Source organism: Siphateles boraxobius, unplaced genomic scaffold (assembly GCF_051911475.1).
Source record: "Siphateles boraxobius isolate OS27281-9 unplaced genomic scaffold, OSU_SipBor_1 41, whole genome shotgun sequence".
NCBI classification, from domain to species: Eukaryota; Metazoa; Chordata; class Actinopteri; order Cypriniformes; family Leuciscidae; genus Siphateles; species Siphateles boraxobius.
Window position 1 is genome coordinate 28,494,516 of NW_027509042.1, and position 11,995 is coordinate 28,506,510.

Genomic DNA, 11,995 nt, shown 5'->3' on the forward strand with positions numbered 1-11,995 from the left:
TCTCTCCTCCGGACCGTAACCCTCCCAGTCCACCAAGTACTGGAATCCGCGTCCTCTCCGCCTGGAGTTCAGTATACGATTAACCGAATACGTGGTCTCCCCATCTACGAGTCGCGGTGGGGGAGGAACCGGGACAGGCGGATTAATATGAGAATGAAACACGGGTTTAATTTTAGATACATGGAAGGCGGGATGGATCCTCCTGTACGCGGGAGGCAATTTGAGGCGGACTGCCACCGGGCTAATGATCTTGGTGACAGCAAACGGGCCAATAAATTTGGGAGCAAGTTTGTTAGATACGGAGCGAAGAGGAATGTTCTTGGTTGAAAGCCACACCTTTTGACCAACGACGTATACGGGAGGCTTCGACCTGTGGCGATCGGCCTTAGCCTTAGTGCGCGCCCCCACCTGGAGTAGAGTCTCACGGGCTCTAGTCCAGGTACGGTGACACCTCTGAACAAAGGCGTGAGCGGAGGGGACCGCGACCTCGGATTCCAGACTGGGAAAAATTGGTGGCTGGTAACCTACACTACACTCAAACGGAGATAGGCCCGTAGCCGACACTGGCAACGTGTTGTGGGCGTACTCCACCATGGAGAGTTGTTGACTCCAAGAGGAAGGATTCTTGGAAACCAAACATCGCAACACTCTCTCCAAATCCTGGTTGGCTCTCTCGGTTTGACCATTGCTCTGGGGATGAAACCCTGAGGACAAACTAACCGTCGCCCCCAGTAATCTGCAAAACTCTCGCCAAAATTTGGACACGAACTGGGGTCCCCTGTCGGACACCACGTCAATCGGAAGGCCATGTAAACGAAAAACGTGATCTACGACTGTAACCGCTGTCTCCTTAGCTGAGGGTAATTTGGGTAAGGGGACAAAATGGGCTGCCTTCGAGAATCGGTCCACTACAGTCAAAACGACTGTGTTCCCCTGAGAGGGCGGGAGGGCGGTAATAAAATCTAGTGCGATGTGGGACCAGGGTCTCGAAGGAACCGACAGCGGTTGGAGTAACCCATCTGGAGGTCGATTGGAAGTCTTACCAGTGGCACAAACCGAGCAAGCCAAAACAAAATCGTGAATATCGCGAGCCATAAGTGGCCACCAGAACCGTTGCTTGACCAAAAAGCTAGTACGATTAACTCCTGGATGGCAAGCCACGTTGGAGTTATGACCCCACTGAATAACGTCGGACCGTAATCCCTCCGGCACAAACAATCGGTTCGGTGGGCAACCGGGCGGAGGCGTTACCCCTTCTAAGGCCTTCTTGACCTTCGATTCGACCTCCCATGTGAGTGTGGAAACGAATAGAGTTTCGGGCAAAATACACTCGGGAGTAGACGGGCGTTCGGAAAAATCAAATATACGGGATAGTGAATCGGGTTTGACGTTCTTGGAACCCGGGCGGTATGAAAGAGTAAAATCGAAGCGACCAAAAAATAATGCCCATCGAGCCTGCCTGGAGTTCAATCTTTTGGCGGTTCTGATGTACTCTAGGTTCTTGTGATCAGTCCAGACAATAAAAGGTACCCCCGACCCTTCTAACCAGTGGCGCCATTCCTCCAACGCTAACTTAACTGCCAACAACTCTCTGTTACCAATGTCGTAATTGCGTTCGGCTGGAGATAAACGATGAGACAAAAACGCGCAGGGATGCATCCTGTCGTCTGTGGAAGAGCGTTGGGACAACACTGCGCCTACTCCCACCTCTGATGCGTCGACCTCCACCACGAACTGACGTGAAGAATCAGGGGCGACAAGGATGGGGGCTGAAACAAAGCGGCCCTTTAGTTTGGAGAACACAGCTTCGGCTGTGTCTGACCACCTGAACGTAGTTCTGGGGGAGGTCAAGGCAGTCAGAGGTGCGACTAGTTGGCTAAAATTGCGAATAAAACGCCGGTAGAAACTGGCGAATCCCAGAAACCTCTGCAGGGCCTTGCGGGAATCTGGGCTTGGCCAATCTACCACAGCCTTGATCTTCTCAGGGTCCATCCGCACTCCCTCAGACGAGACGATGTACCCTAAAAACGGGACCGACTGTGCATGGAAATCGCATTTCTCCGCCTTGACAAAAAGCCCATTCTCTAGCAACCTCTGAAGCACTCGTCTGACGTGTTGCACGTGTTCCTGGAGAGAAGAAGAAAAAATCAATATGTCATCCAGGTAGACATATATGAACTGATCGATCATATCTCGCAACACGTCGTTGACCAGTGCCTGGAAAACTGCTGGGGAGTTGGACAGCCCGAAAGGCATGACCAAATATTCAAAGTGCCCCCTGGGGGTGTTAAACGCAGTTTTCCATTCATCCCCCTCCCTGATGCGAACCAAATGATAAGCGTTACGTAAATCCAGTTTTGTGAAGATGGACGCTCCCTGCAACCTCTCGAAGGCTGAAGACATCAACGGCAAAGGATAAGTATTCTTTACCGTGATGTTATTCAGCCCTCGGTAATCAATACAAGGTCGCAGAGAACCGTCCTTCTTCCCCACAAAAAAGAACCCCGCCCCCGCTGGAGAAGAGGAAGGGCGAATGAACTTGGTTGCTAGAGAATCAGAAATATATTTCTCCATAGCCTCCCTTTCTGGAATAGAAAGTGAATATAACTTGCCTTTAGGCGGAGACTTACCTGGCAGTAAATCTATAGCACAGTCATAGGGACGATGCGGAGGGAGAGAAGCAGCACGAGACTTACTGAACACCTCCTTCAGGTCCAGGTACTCCGCGGGCACGTTAGACAGATCCCCTGCTTCCTCCTGAAACACAGAAACAGGCACAGACGAACAGGCAGACACGAGACAAGACTTATGACATTCCTTGCTCCACTCCAGTACTGATCTATGGTGCCAGTCCACTCGGGGGTTGTGACGGATGAGCCAGGGGTGTCCGAGGACGACGGGTGCAAGGGGTGAGTCCATGATGAAGAATGAAATAGTCTCAGAATGGTTGCCGGAAGTGGTGAGGGTGATGTCTTCAGTGCAAAGGGAAATGGTGGGGAGTTCTTGTCCATTGAGTGCGTGAACGGCAATTCTGTGAGTGAGGGGTCTGAGGGGAATCTGAATTTTCTGTGCAAAAGTGTGGTCCATAAAATTACCTTCAGCCCCAGAGTCCAGAAGTGCATGGCAGTCGTGCTGTTGGACTGACCACCTTAGTCTTACCGGAAGGAGTGTGGAGGTAGATGTAATCGATGATGAGGTCTTCCTAGCGGAGATCCCACCCGATAGTAGCCTCAGTTTTACTATCGGGCTTGGCCTTTTACCGGACAGTTGTATGCGTAATGTCCCGCTCCTCCACAATACAGGCAAAGGCCCTGGGATCTCCGCCTCTCCCTCTCCTCCCGGGAAAGCCGAGCTCGACCCACCTGCATGGGCTCGGGATCGTAGACGGGGCTGACCACGTCCCTGCCGCTGGATCGTGGAGGGTCGGTCCCTGCGAAGGTACGGGTGGACGGGGCTCGGCGCTCGACCCTAGACAGCCGAGCGTCCACCCGCAGAGCCAAGTCGACCAACCCGTTGAGAGTGGTGGGTAGATCCAGGGCGTAGATCTCCCTCTGGACGTGGTCAGCCAACCCATGCAGGAACATATCCCACTGCGCCTCCTCGTTCCAGCCGCACTCCGCCGCCAGGGTCCGAAATTCAATAGAGTAGTCCGAAACCGACCTTTCTCCCTGCTGTAGTTCCGCCAGTCTTCGGGCTGCCTCTCTCCCAGAGACAGCCCTGTCGAAAACTTTCCTCATTTCGGCGGCGAGGGTCTGGAACGAGGCGCAGCATGGGTGTTGGTTCTCCCACACCGCCGTTCCCCAAAGCGCAGCCTTCCCCGTCAGCAGAGTGAGAACGAACGCCACCTTCGCTTGTTCCGTGTTGAACGTGCGGGGCTGTAAAGCGAAATGCATCGTACAGCGGGTCAAAAATGCTCTGCAAAAGGTAGTCTCACCGGCATAATGCTCTGGCACTGGAAGACGGGGCTCTGGCTGGGAGGGTCCTTCTGGTGGTATGGGAGGAACGGTCGGTGTGGGCGGCGCAGTGGGACCCTGTAGGCGTTGGATCTGCTGGGTGAGCTCGGACACCTGTGTCACCAAGGCCTGTACTGCGCGTCCCGTGTCGCCGATCTCTCGCTGCTGCGAATCCATCCTCCTGATGCTATGGTGAATGAATTCCTCCATCGATCTCTGTGATGCACTCGCTGCTTCTCTTTCCTGGTCAGATCGTTCTGTCATCATGTAATAATAGACGAGAAGCAAATGCAAGTAAACAGTAGATTTAATAAGGATGATGATGATGATGATGCAGTACAGGCAGATGTAGAACGGGTGACACAGGGACTTCGGTGGTCAGGATCCGGTGGTGAAGAGACGATGGTGCGGTGACGGTGAAACAGCAGACGAAATCCAAAGACGAAGACGGAGAACAGGAACTGGAACACAAGGCAGGAACTGGACACTGGAACACCAACACGAACGACTTCAAACAACGATCTGACAAGGATGATAGAACAGCGGTAAGTATAAATAGAGTGGTGAGATTGACTGCAGCTGGTGAAGTGAATGAGGATCAGCTGAAGTGGATCAGGTGATGTCATACATTCACGCCCACTACCCACGTGCATTCAAACCACAACATAAACACGAGACGAGAAGGAACAGAGAATGTGTCTACCGTGACAACTCTAGTCTATACAGTCAATTGCATACTCATCTGGATTAATGGATTGAAGCAGCAAACATTCAGTGTTAAAGTAAAAAATTATTTATTATATAACGATTATAACCTTAGTATGCGCGTGTGTGCACAAGACAAAGTTGTATTCGCACACTGTAACCCTAACCTTTTCTTCACATGTTGTAGGACTCCATCTTCCCCTGGCTTCGAGCAACACAGAAGGCGCACCAGGTCTCCTGGAAGACAGACAAGTCCCTCATGCTTCCCTCATGGGCAACACAAGCAACGCCTGGGTCAAGAAGCCTGGTGAATAGGACCTGTACTGAAGGATCAGCACAGCCACACTGCTTCACTATATCTTGTAGATAGGTGTTTCTTTTTCTTTTTTGTTTCTTTCTTTTTGTGTGTGTGTTTATTTTGTATGATTACTTCACCCATGTATTTGTACTCTGCTGACTAATGCTGATCCATGTGTTGTTGGTAAGGGGGTGGAGGTGGGGGGGTTATGGGAAAATTTGACAAATGCTGTATATATTTCCCACATTACAAAATTTTTTTGTGTATTTACATGATTAAAATCTTGCATTAAGGCCTGTTTCTATTTCATAATTCCATCTGTAATAGCAGTATTGAGTCTAATTAGTCGTTACTGCTTGAATCACCTAAAGAAGAAACATGAACTGGTTAACTGGAGTTTACTTTTCTGCAATACAATAAGTAGGCCTAACTTTATCGAGGTAAAAGTTTCCCCGCTGTCACCAGACGTAGGTCTAGGAGTGGAGAGAAAAGTGACAAAACCACGGTAGGGCTGTGCAAACAAAGTAGGCTATCTGTCTAGCATTGCCATGTCAGTGTATTGATTGATTCATTGTCCCTTCATAGTTTGTAAGAGACATTTAAGGTTGGATGTATTTAATAAACCGAGCGAAGCCTATTCATCTGTTAATATGAAACGCGACTTGGCCATTGTAATTAAGGCTACAGCACATCTTGTACAACTTAAACCCATGGTAGCTAGGTAACGATAAACAAACTGAAAGACCGCAATTCCTAATTTCGCTTTCGTTCACTAAACAAAGACTATGGAAATTAAACATCACTTTTCCATCAAAAAACGTGTTGTAAACATAACTTATTCGATTTAAGACCTAGGTTCGCTAGCTAGTTCTGTGCCTGCCTGTGTGCGCGCTGACCCTGGTCGACGAGAACCCGCATGAAGAGATGTGACGCAGGACTTAACCCCGCCCCCCGGGCGAGATGCCCCAAAATTTATGAATCCCACGGTGCACCACACGCTGACTCCTCCCACGACACCCCAGCTAACAAAAATACGTGACTGTTACGTAACTGCAACGTAATCTGGTGACCAAACTTTCGTCGTGGCGACGTGGCAACCGGAAAAGTGAAATTCCTGGATTCGTTGTCACGACGTAACTTTGTAACGTTGTCAGTAAGTAACTGCGACGTTGTGGCAACGTCGTGGATCAACAGTCGTGTGTTGGTAACCAGTTGGTCATTTTAGTTTTTAATTAATATAATATGGGCGGACATACAGTGGTCTAATTTAACTTGTCCTCATTTGCCCAGAACTATTTTGGAGACTTTTCAACGACATACGAAAGATACAGACTCAGTATTTGGTTAATTCAGTTCATTTACTATAGAACAAAGCACAAACAACAGCAAAAACAGTGTGCAAACAGGTTTATAAATTTTATATTAATATAATGAAAATGTAAAATAATGGTTTTCTATTTTAATATACTTTAAAATATAATTTAATCCTGTGATGCAAAGCTGAATTTTCAGCATCATTAATCCAGTCTTCAGTGTTATATGATATAATATTATACACAGGAATAAATTACACTACTATATATTCACATAGAAAAGAGAAACATAGAAAACAGCGGTTTTACGTTATGATAATATTTTACAATATTACTGTTTTTTGTCAAATAAATGCAAGCTTGATGAGCAGAATAGACTTCTTCCAAAAAATATATAAAAATAGTAATGTTTCCAAACTTTTGACCGGTACTGTAAATTATTTTATACAAAATAAATAGTAGTTAATAAGATTGACACTGTATTATATCTAGTATTATTGAAGCAAAACAGATCGAGTCCCTATAACAGTGCAATTTGTAGATTTTAAGTCTTCGAGAAAATGTTTTATGAGTTGCAAACCTCTTTTTCTTTCCTTTCTCTCTCACAAACACAACACATGAGTTGCACCTTTTTAAATTCTTCATTGCAGGTGCACAAATCCTATTCTACAAATTACCAAACTCATGGGGTCATATTTTTGTTGATAAACACTACAGTAACATTTTGGCCAATTATGCACATTTCTTTGTGTATAATTTTGTGAATCATCTATACTGTTTGGCTATTCTCATGTGGTCACACTTTACTTTTTATTCAGTCACATATGCTATAACCCCCTGTGTGGCCGCGCTTTAAATGTCAGCATACATTTCTTACTTTGTGATTTGAAAAAAATAAAAGTATTTGTGCATCTCCAATGAAGAATTTGAAAAGCTGTAACTGCAGTGTTTTTTGTGTAAGAAAAAAAAGTTTGAAACTTCTATAAAAAAAAAAAAAACTTTCTGTGATTTTAATTGTACTGATGTCTGACTACTTTACACCTACAGATTCCACTGTCACAGGTGCTCAGTTTTGCTATAATAAAACCTATACAGAACATGGTAGTAATCAGCCATCCGTGCAAAAGCAGAGGTCTGTGTGGTGTACAGATACATCTGTCCAGGCCAACATCTCACGCCTTGATGCCTTCCGCTGTGGATCCCAGAAAACCTGTAATACAAACATAGTACAGTTCAAAATCTATCATACATACATACATACATCTCATCTGGTATCACAAATTATCATTCCAGGTTCAATTTAAAATTAGGGTTAGGTTAAATGCTCAATATTAAGGCTGCACAATATTGAAAACCTTAAATAAAATATTTTGTTTATCTGCTGCTATATATATTGCGATATAAAAACAAATTTCAAGAGATTATTTATTTAGAGGAGTGAATCTGCATTGAAAATTATAAACAAATTACAAGCATGGATAAATTCAATTGAAGAAAAATACATTTGAAATAAGCAGTGCATGATGTTTTTTTTAGGAAAATCTAACTTATCAGGTACGGAAATTGAATTATCGAATGTAAAAAGTCTTCCCTGAGGTACAGCCTCTCCCTACTCTTACAAAATTACAAACAACCAGACTGAAAAACACATGTTGTATGAAGACTGTTTAAAACACCCCTCCTAATCCTCACAGAATGTGCAAGACAATGTCTATAATAAATAGTGTGTGTAATTTCTTCAGTACCGTCAGCAGAACCGATAACATCTGAGCTTATCGATACTGCGGTCTTCCTTAATTTGGCCCCAGGGCCCGTTTAATGTTTAATACTGGGTTTCGGTACCCATGCCTACATATGTGTGAGTTCATATGGATGAAGGCCTGTTGTGTTCTGTCTCTTGATTTGTGATAGTGGCAGCTATTGTGAAACTCACCTTCGTCATGTACTGAGTGTGGATGGCATCAAGATCTTGTCCTGAAGAATCACAGGGTCAAATGATATCTCATCTGGTAACAAGAGCATAGCCATAACTTTAAAAACTCTAATGATATCTTTACCCCCTGATATTGTATTGCGGATATACATTCAAACATTTTAAAAGGCTAAGAGTATGAGCCATGAGTAAACTGGACAGATATCTGTGAAAAATAACTTGCGTGCCTAAAGTTGTCGACCCCCTGAATTCAGCATTTGAAAGTAAAAAGAATTTCAGTATTTATCAATGAAAAAATACATATAAAATACCTTTGAGTTGGACAGTATGGTGTCTGTCTCATTGGCCAACATAATAAAAAACACACCTAGAGAAAAAAAAAAATATATATATACCAATGACCATGATATCCTGTTATCATAATAGTTAAATGAATTATTTAACTATGACCATTATAACATTATATTTGCTGCCTATTATTTAGCCTACAGGCTTCTCAAGGACAATGTCAGTGAAAAAAAATGGGATTAATGAATTTAAAGTGAGACTTCATTCAAAATTATAAATCCTACAGACCCACAACTATTGAACACTATGTTTGAGGTTTTGCTTACTAGTCGAGTTCATAGCCGTGGAGGTTGTCTTGGACAGGGGGTGCAGCAGGCCATCAGCATGATGATCTTCTAGAAAATAACATGCAATGCCAACAATGTTACATAGAATTTACAATAGAACAAAGGGTTTATTACAAGGAAGCAAGCTAGAGCAGAGATGAAATGCAGAAAAGATAAAGAATATATATAAAAAATATATAAGGTAACGTTGATATATTGTGCAATAAATGCATATGAAATTATTATCATGATTAAACAATAATTCCCCCTTTGTTGTGGAGGGTTTTTTCTGTCCCTCCTGAAATCACTTATTATCAATCTTTGTAAGTGATGTCATTAACAGTACGTTAACTTACAGTGAATTATTTCAGGTTAAATAAATCAGCGTACTTCCAATCACCCATTGACAAATTAACTGTTACCAGCAAAACAAAACTATCAAAAACTGTTATCAACACAAAAATGTTGTTAAAAACCCAAACTTATGTAAAACAAGAGCTCAATTGTAATGTAAACTTAACTTAGCTCTTCTGAAAACGGTTGAGATGCTAACGGACTTTTTCGAAGACACAAAACCATTTCTATAAAGTAAATATTCAACAGAAGTGTACAATTACACGTAAGAAAGATGTCAGGCACGTTTGTATGTATTATTTGTGTGATTTTGGTAACTAAACTTACCTGAAAGCAGTGAAAACAACAGTGAGAGACGCTAGTTTCGCTGTTTGTCAGTTGATGAGGTTTCCTCGTTTCCATGGTTTCCATCTGCTTTCGCGCGCTCCTGTCTTTGAATCAGATAGCTTTGAATGCGACAAGGACTTTGATGCGACACGTACGCCCATTGAAACCATAGAACACGTCAAAAGGCACGCAGCATTTAAATAAACATCTAGAATTATAACATTTAACCATTTATAATATCATTAATTTTAAATAATGAATTTAAAACTCATTGTGCAGTTCTATGACCCATTCACTTTACAATTATGCTTTATTTTTTTACACCATTTTGCTTTTATTTTTATTGTAAAGCAATTTCAAGACATCTGTATTATATATATATATATATATATATATATATATATATATATATATATATATATTACATTAAAAGAGAATGAATTAGCTATCTTTATATAAATTAAATATGGTAATGAAATTACGGTCCCGTGACGTTGCAGTTCCGTTGCCAGTAAGTCATACAATTACCAAGTAATTACGATTAGAGTACGTATTTGCGACATTGTTGGTTATTTTATAACCTTAGGAGGACGTACTGACGATGTTGTGGTTTGGTCATATGATGGTAATGAAATTACGGGCATGACGTTCTAGTTCCGTTGCCAGTAAGTCATAAAATTACCAAGTAATTACGATTAGAGTACGTATCTGCGACGTTGTTGGTTATCTTATAACCTTAGGAGGACGTACTGACGACGTTGTGGGTTGGTAATATGATGGTAATGAAATTACGAGCATGCGACGTTGTAGTTACGTTGTCAATTGGTAAAGTCATGACGTGACCAAAAAGTACGAATACATTACGTAACTGTTACGTCGTGTGGTACACCTCCGCACCTGGGGCCTCATGTACAAAGACTTGCGTTGAATTCATACTAAAACATTGCGTATGGACAAAGCTGTAAATGTGCGTACGCACAAAAAAAAAACAGATGTATGAATCTCTGCGTACGAAGGATCCCACGCTTATTCTCTTTGTACATCCCAATTAACGTAAAATTGAGCGCACATGCACGAGCACAACGCCCCACCCAGTCTCCTCCCTCAATTAAATCATTTAAATATGGTAATTAGTCCAATGTGGCGAAATAAACCTGCAAGAACATGGCTAAAGCAAGCAAGAAACGAAATTTCACTGAAAATGTCTTCTATGTGAATATATAGTAAAGTGTAATTTATTCCTGTGATCAAAGCTGAATTTTCAGCATCATTACTCCAGTCTTCAGTGTCACATGATCCTTCAGAAATCATTGTAATATAATGATTTGATGATCAAGAAACATTTATGATTATTATCAGTGTTGAAAACAGCTGTGCTTCTGCTTCATATTTTCGTGGAAACCATGATATAGGCTAGTATTTTCAGGATTCTTTAATTAATAGAAACTTAAATCAAACAGATGTCGAAATCTTATAATCTTTTGTAACATTATAAATGCATTTACTGTCACTTTTACTTGTCACTTCAATGTGTCCTTGCTGAATAAAAATATTACTTTCTTTTTTATCTTTACTGGCCGAATCAATGAAGTTTATTTTTTTTAGTTAAGCCAACGCTGCCATTGCTAGACGGGTTGTATCAATTTGGACATGCTTTATATAGCCTATGTTCTTACTTAATTGCATAATATAATATTTTAATAAAACTCGTGTGACAATAATATGTCAAATAATTTATCAATTACAAATTATAAGCAATATCTGACAGCTGGTGGTGCGATAGAACAATTCGTAGTGTAATGATTGCCACTTCACTTTATTGCCTCTATGAGTCGCCAACGGACAAAAATCACGACAAATATACGTACGCCAGACATGAAGTTTACTTGGAGGAACGCACATTCTTACGTTAATTTCACTGTTAGTACATCTGGCCGTGAACGTGAAAGCTGACGTACGCCGTGTTTTTGTGCGTACGCAGTGTTGATACATGAGGCCCCTGGAGCGTGGGAGATCGAACACAGCGTTCCCACGCACACACACATCTCCACACCTGGATCGAGGGGAATAGAACACAGAGTCCTACTATAATAAATATTATTTCTCCAGAACAAAACTCCATTGATGAATGTACATCGACGACGAATTACCAAGACCCCGAAGTCGGAGGACCATACAAGAAACGAGACACGGATTTACCCGTGTCTCACGACTCATACGAAAGCTCATCGGAAGATAGTGGTAAGATAGGGTAGGCTACTATACATTTTGTGTCTCATCATATGTAATAAATAATACATATAATAATTATTATGCTTTCTTCTAGTACAATATCATGATGAAAGAGAATTGAATGTATTCCTCGAATCCGAAGCAGCAGTATTGGAATTGAGCCTGAAAAGATTTCATCCGACAACAGTGACTCCGGAGAATCTGCGGGTGCCTTTAGACCGTTATTCAGCGAGCGCGATTTACAGAGGTTGCGTTATGAAACATTT

At 42.4% G+C, this 11,995-nt stretch overlaps 2 long non-coding RNA genes across 3 annotated transcripts in view; one reads left to right on the forward strand and one right to left on the reverse strand.

The window, feature by feature from the left end:
• The window catches only part of LOC143706822 (uncharacterized), a 458,129-nt gene that overhangs the window by 264,760 nt on the left and 181,374 nt on the right, over positions 1-11,995 (forward strand). The window lies entirely within an intron of this gene.
• On the reverse strand, positions 7,274-9,572 carry LOC143707252 (uncharacterized). 2 transcript variants are annotated; one of them, XR_013193135.1, is made up of 6 exons: positions 9,498-9,572; positions 9,338-9,397; positions 8,817-8,885; positions 8,514-8,569; positions 8,203-8,275; positions 7,274-7,479 (listed from the first exon to the last, which is right to left on the reverse strand). It is a non-coding gene; the product is annotated as an uncharacterized LOC143707252 (long non-coding RNA). The 2 variants fall into 2 exon arrangements; XR_013193134.1 differs by lacking the exon at positions 9,338-9,397 and having other exon boundaries at positions 9,498-9,556.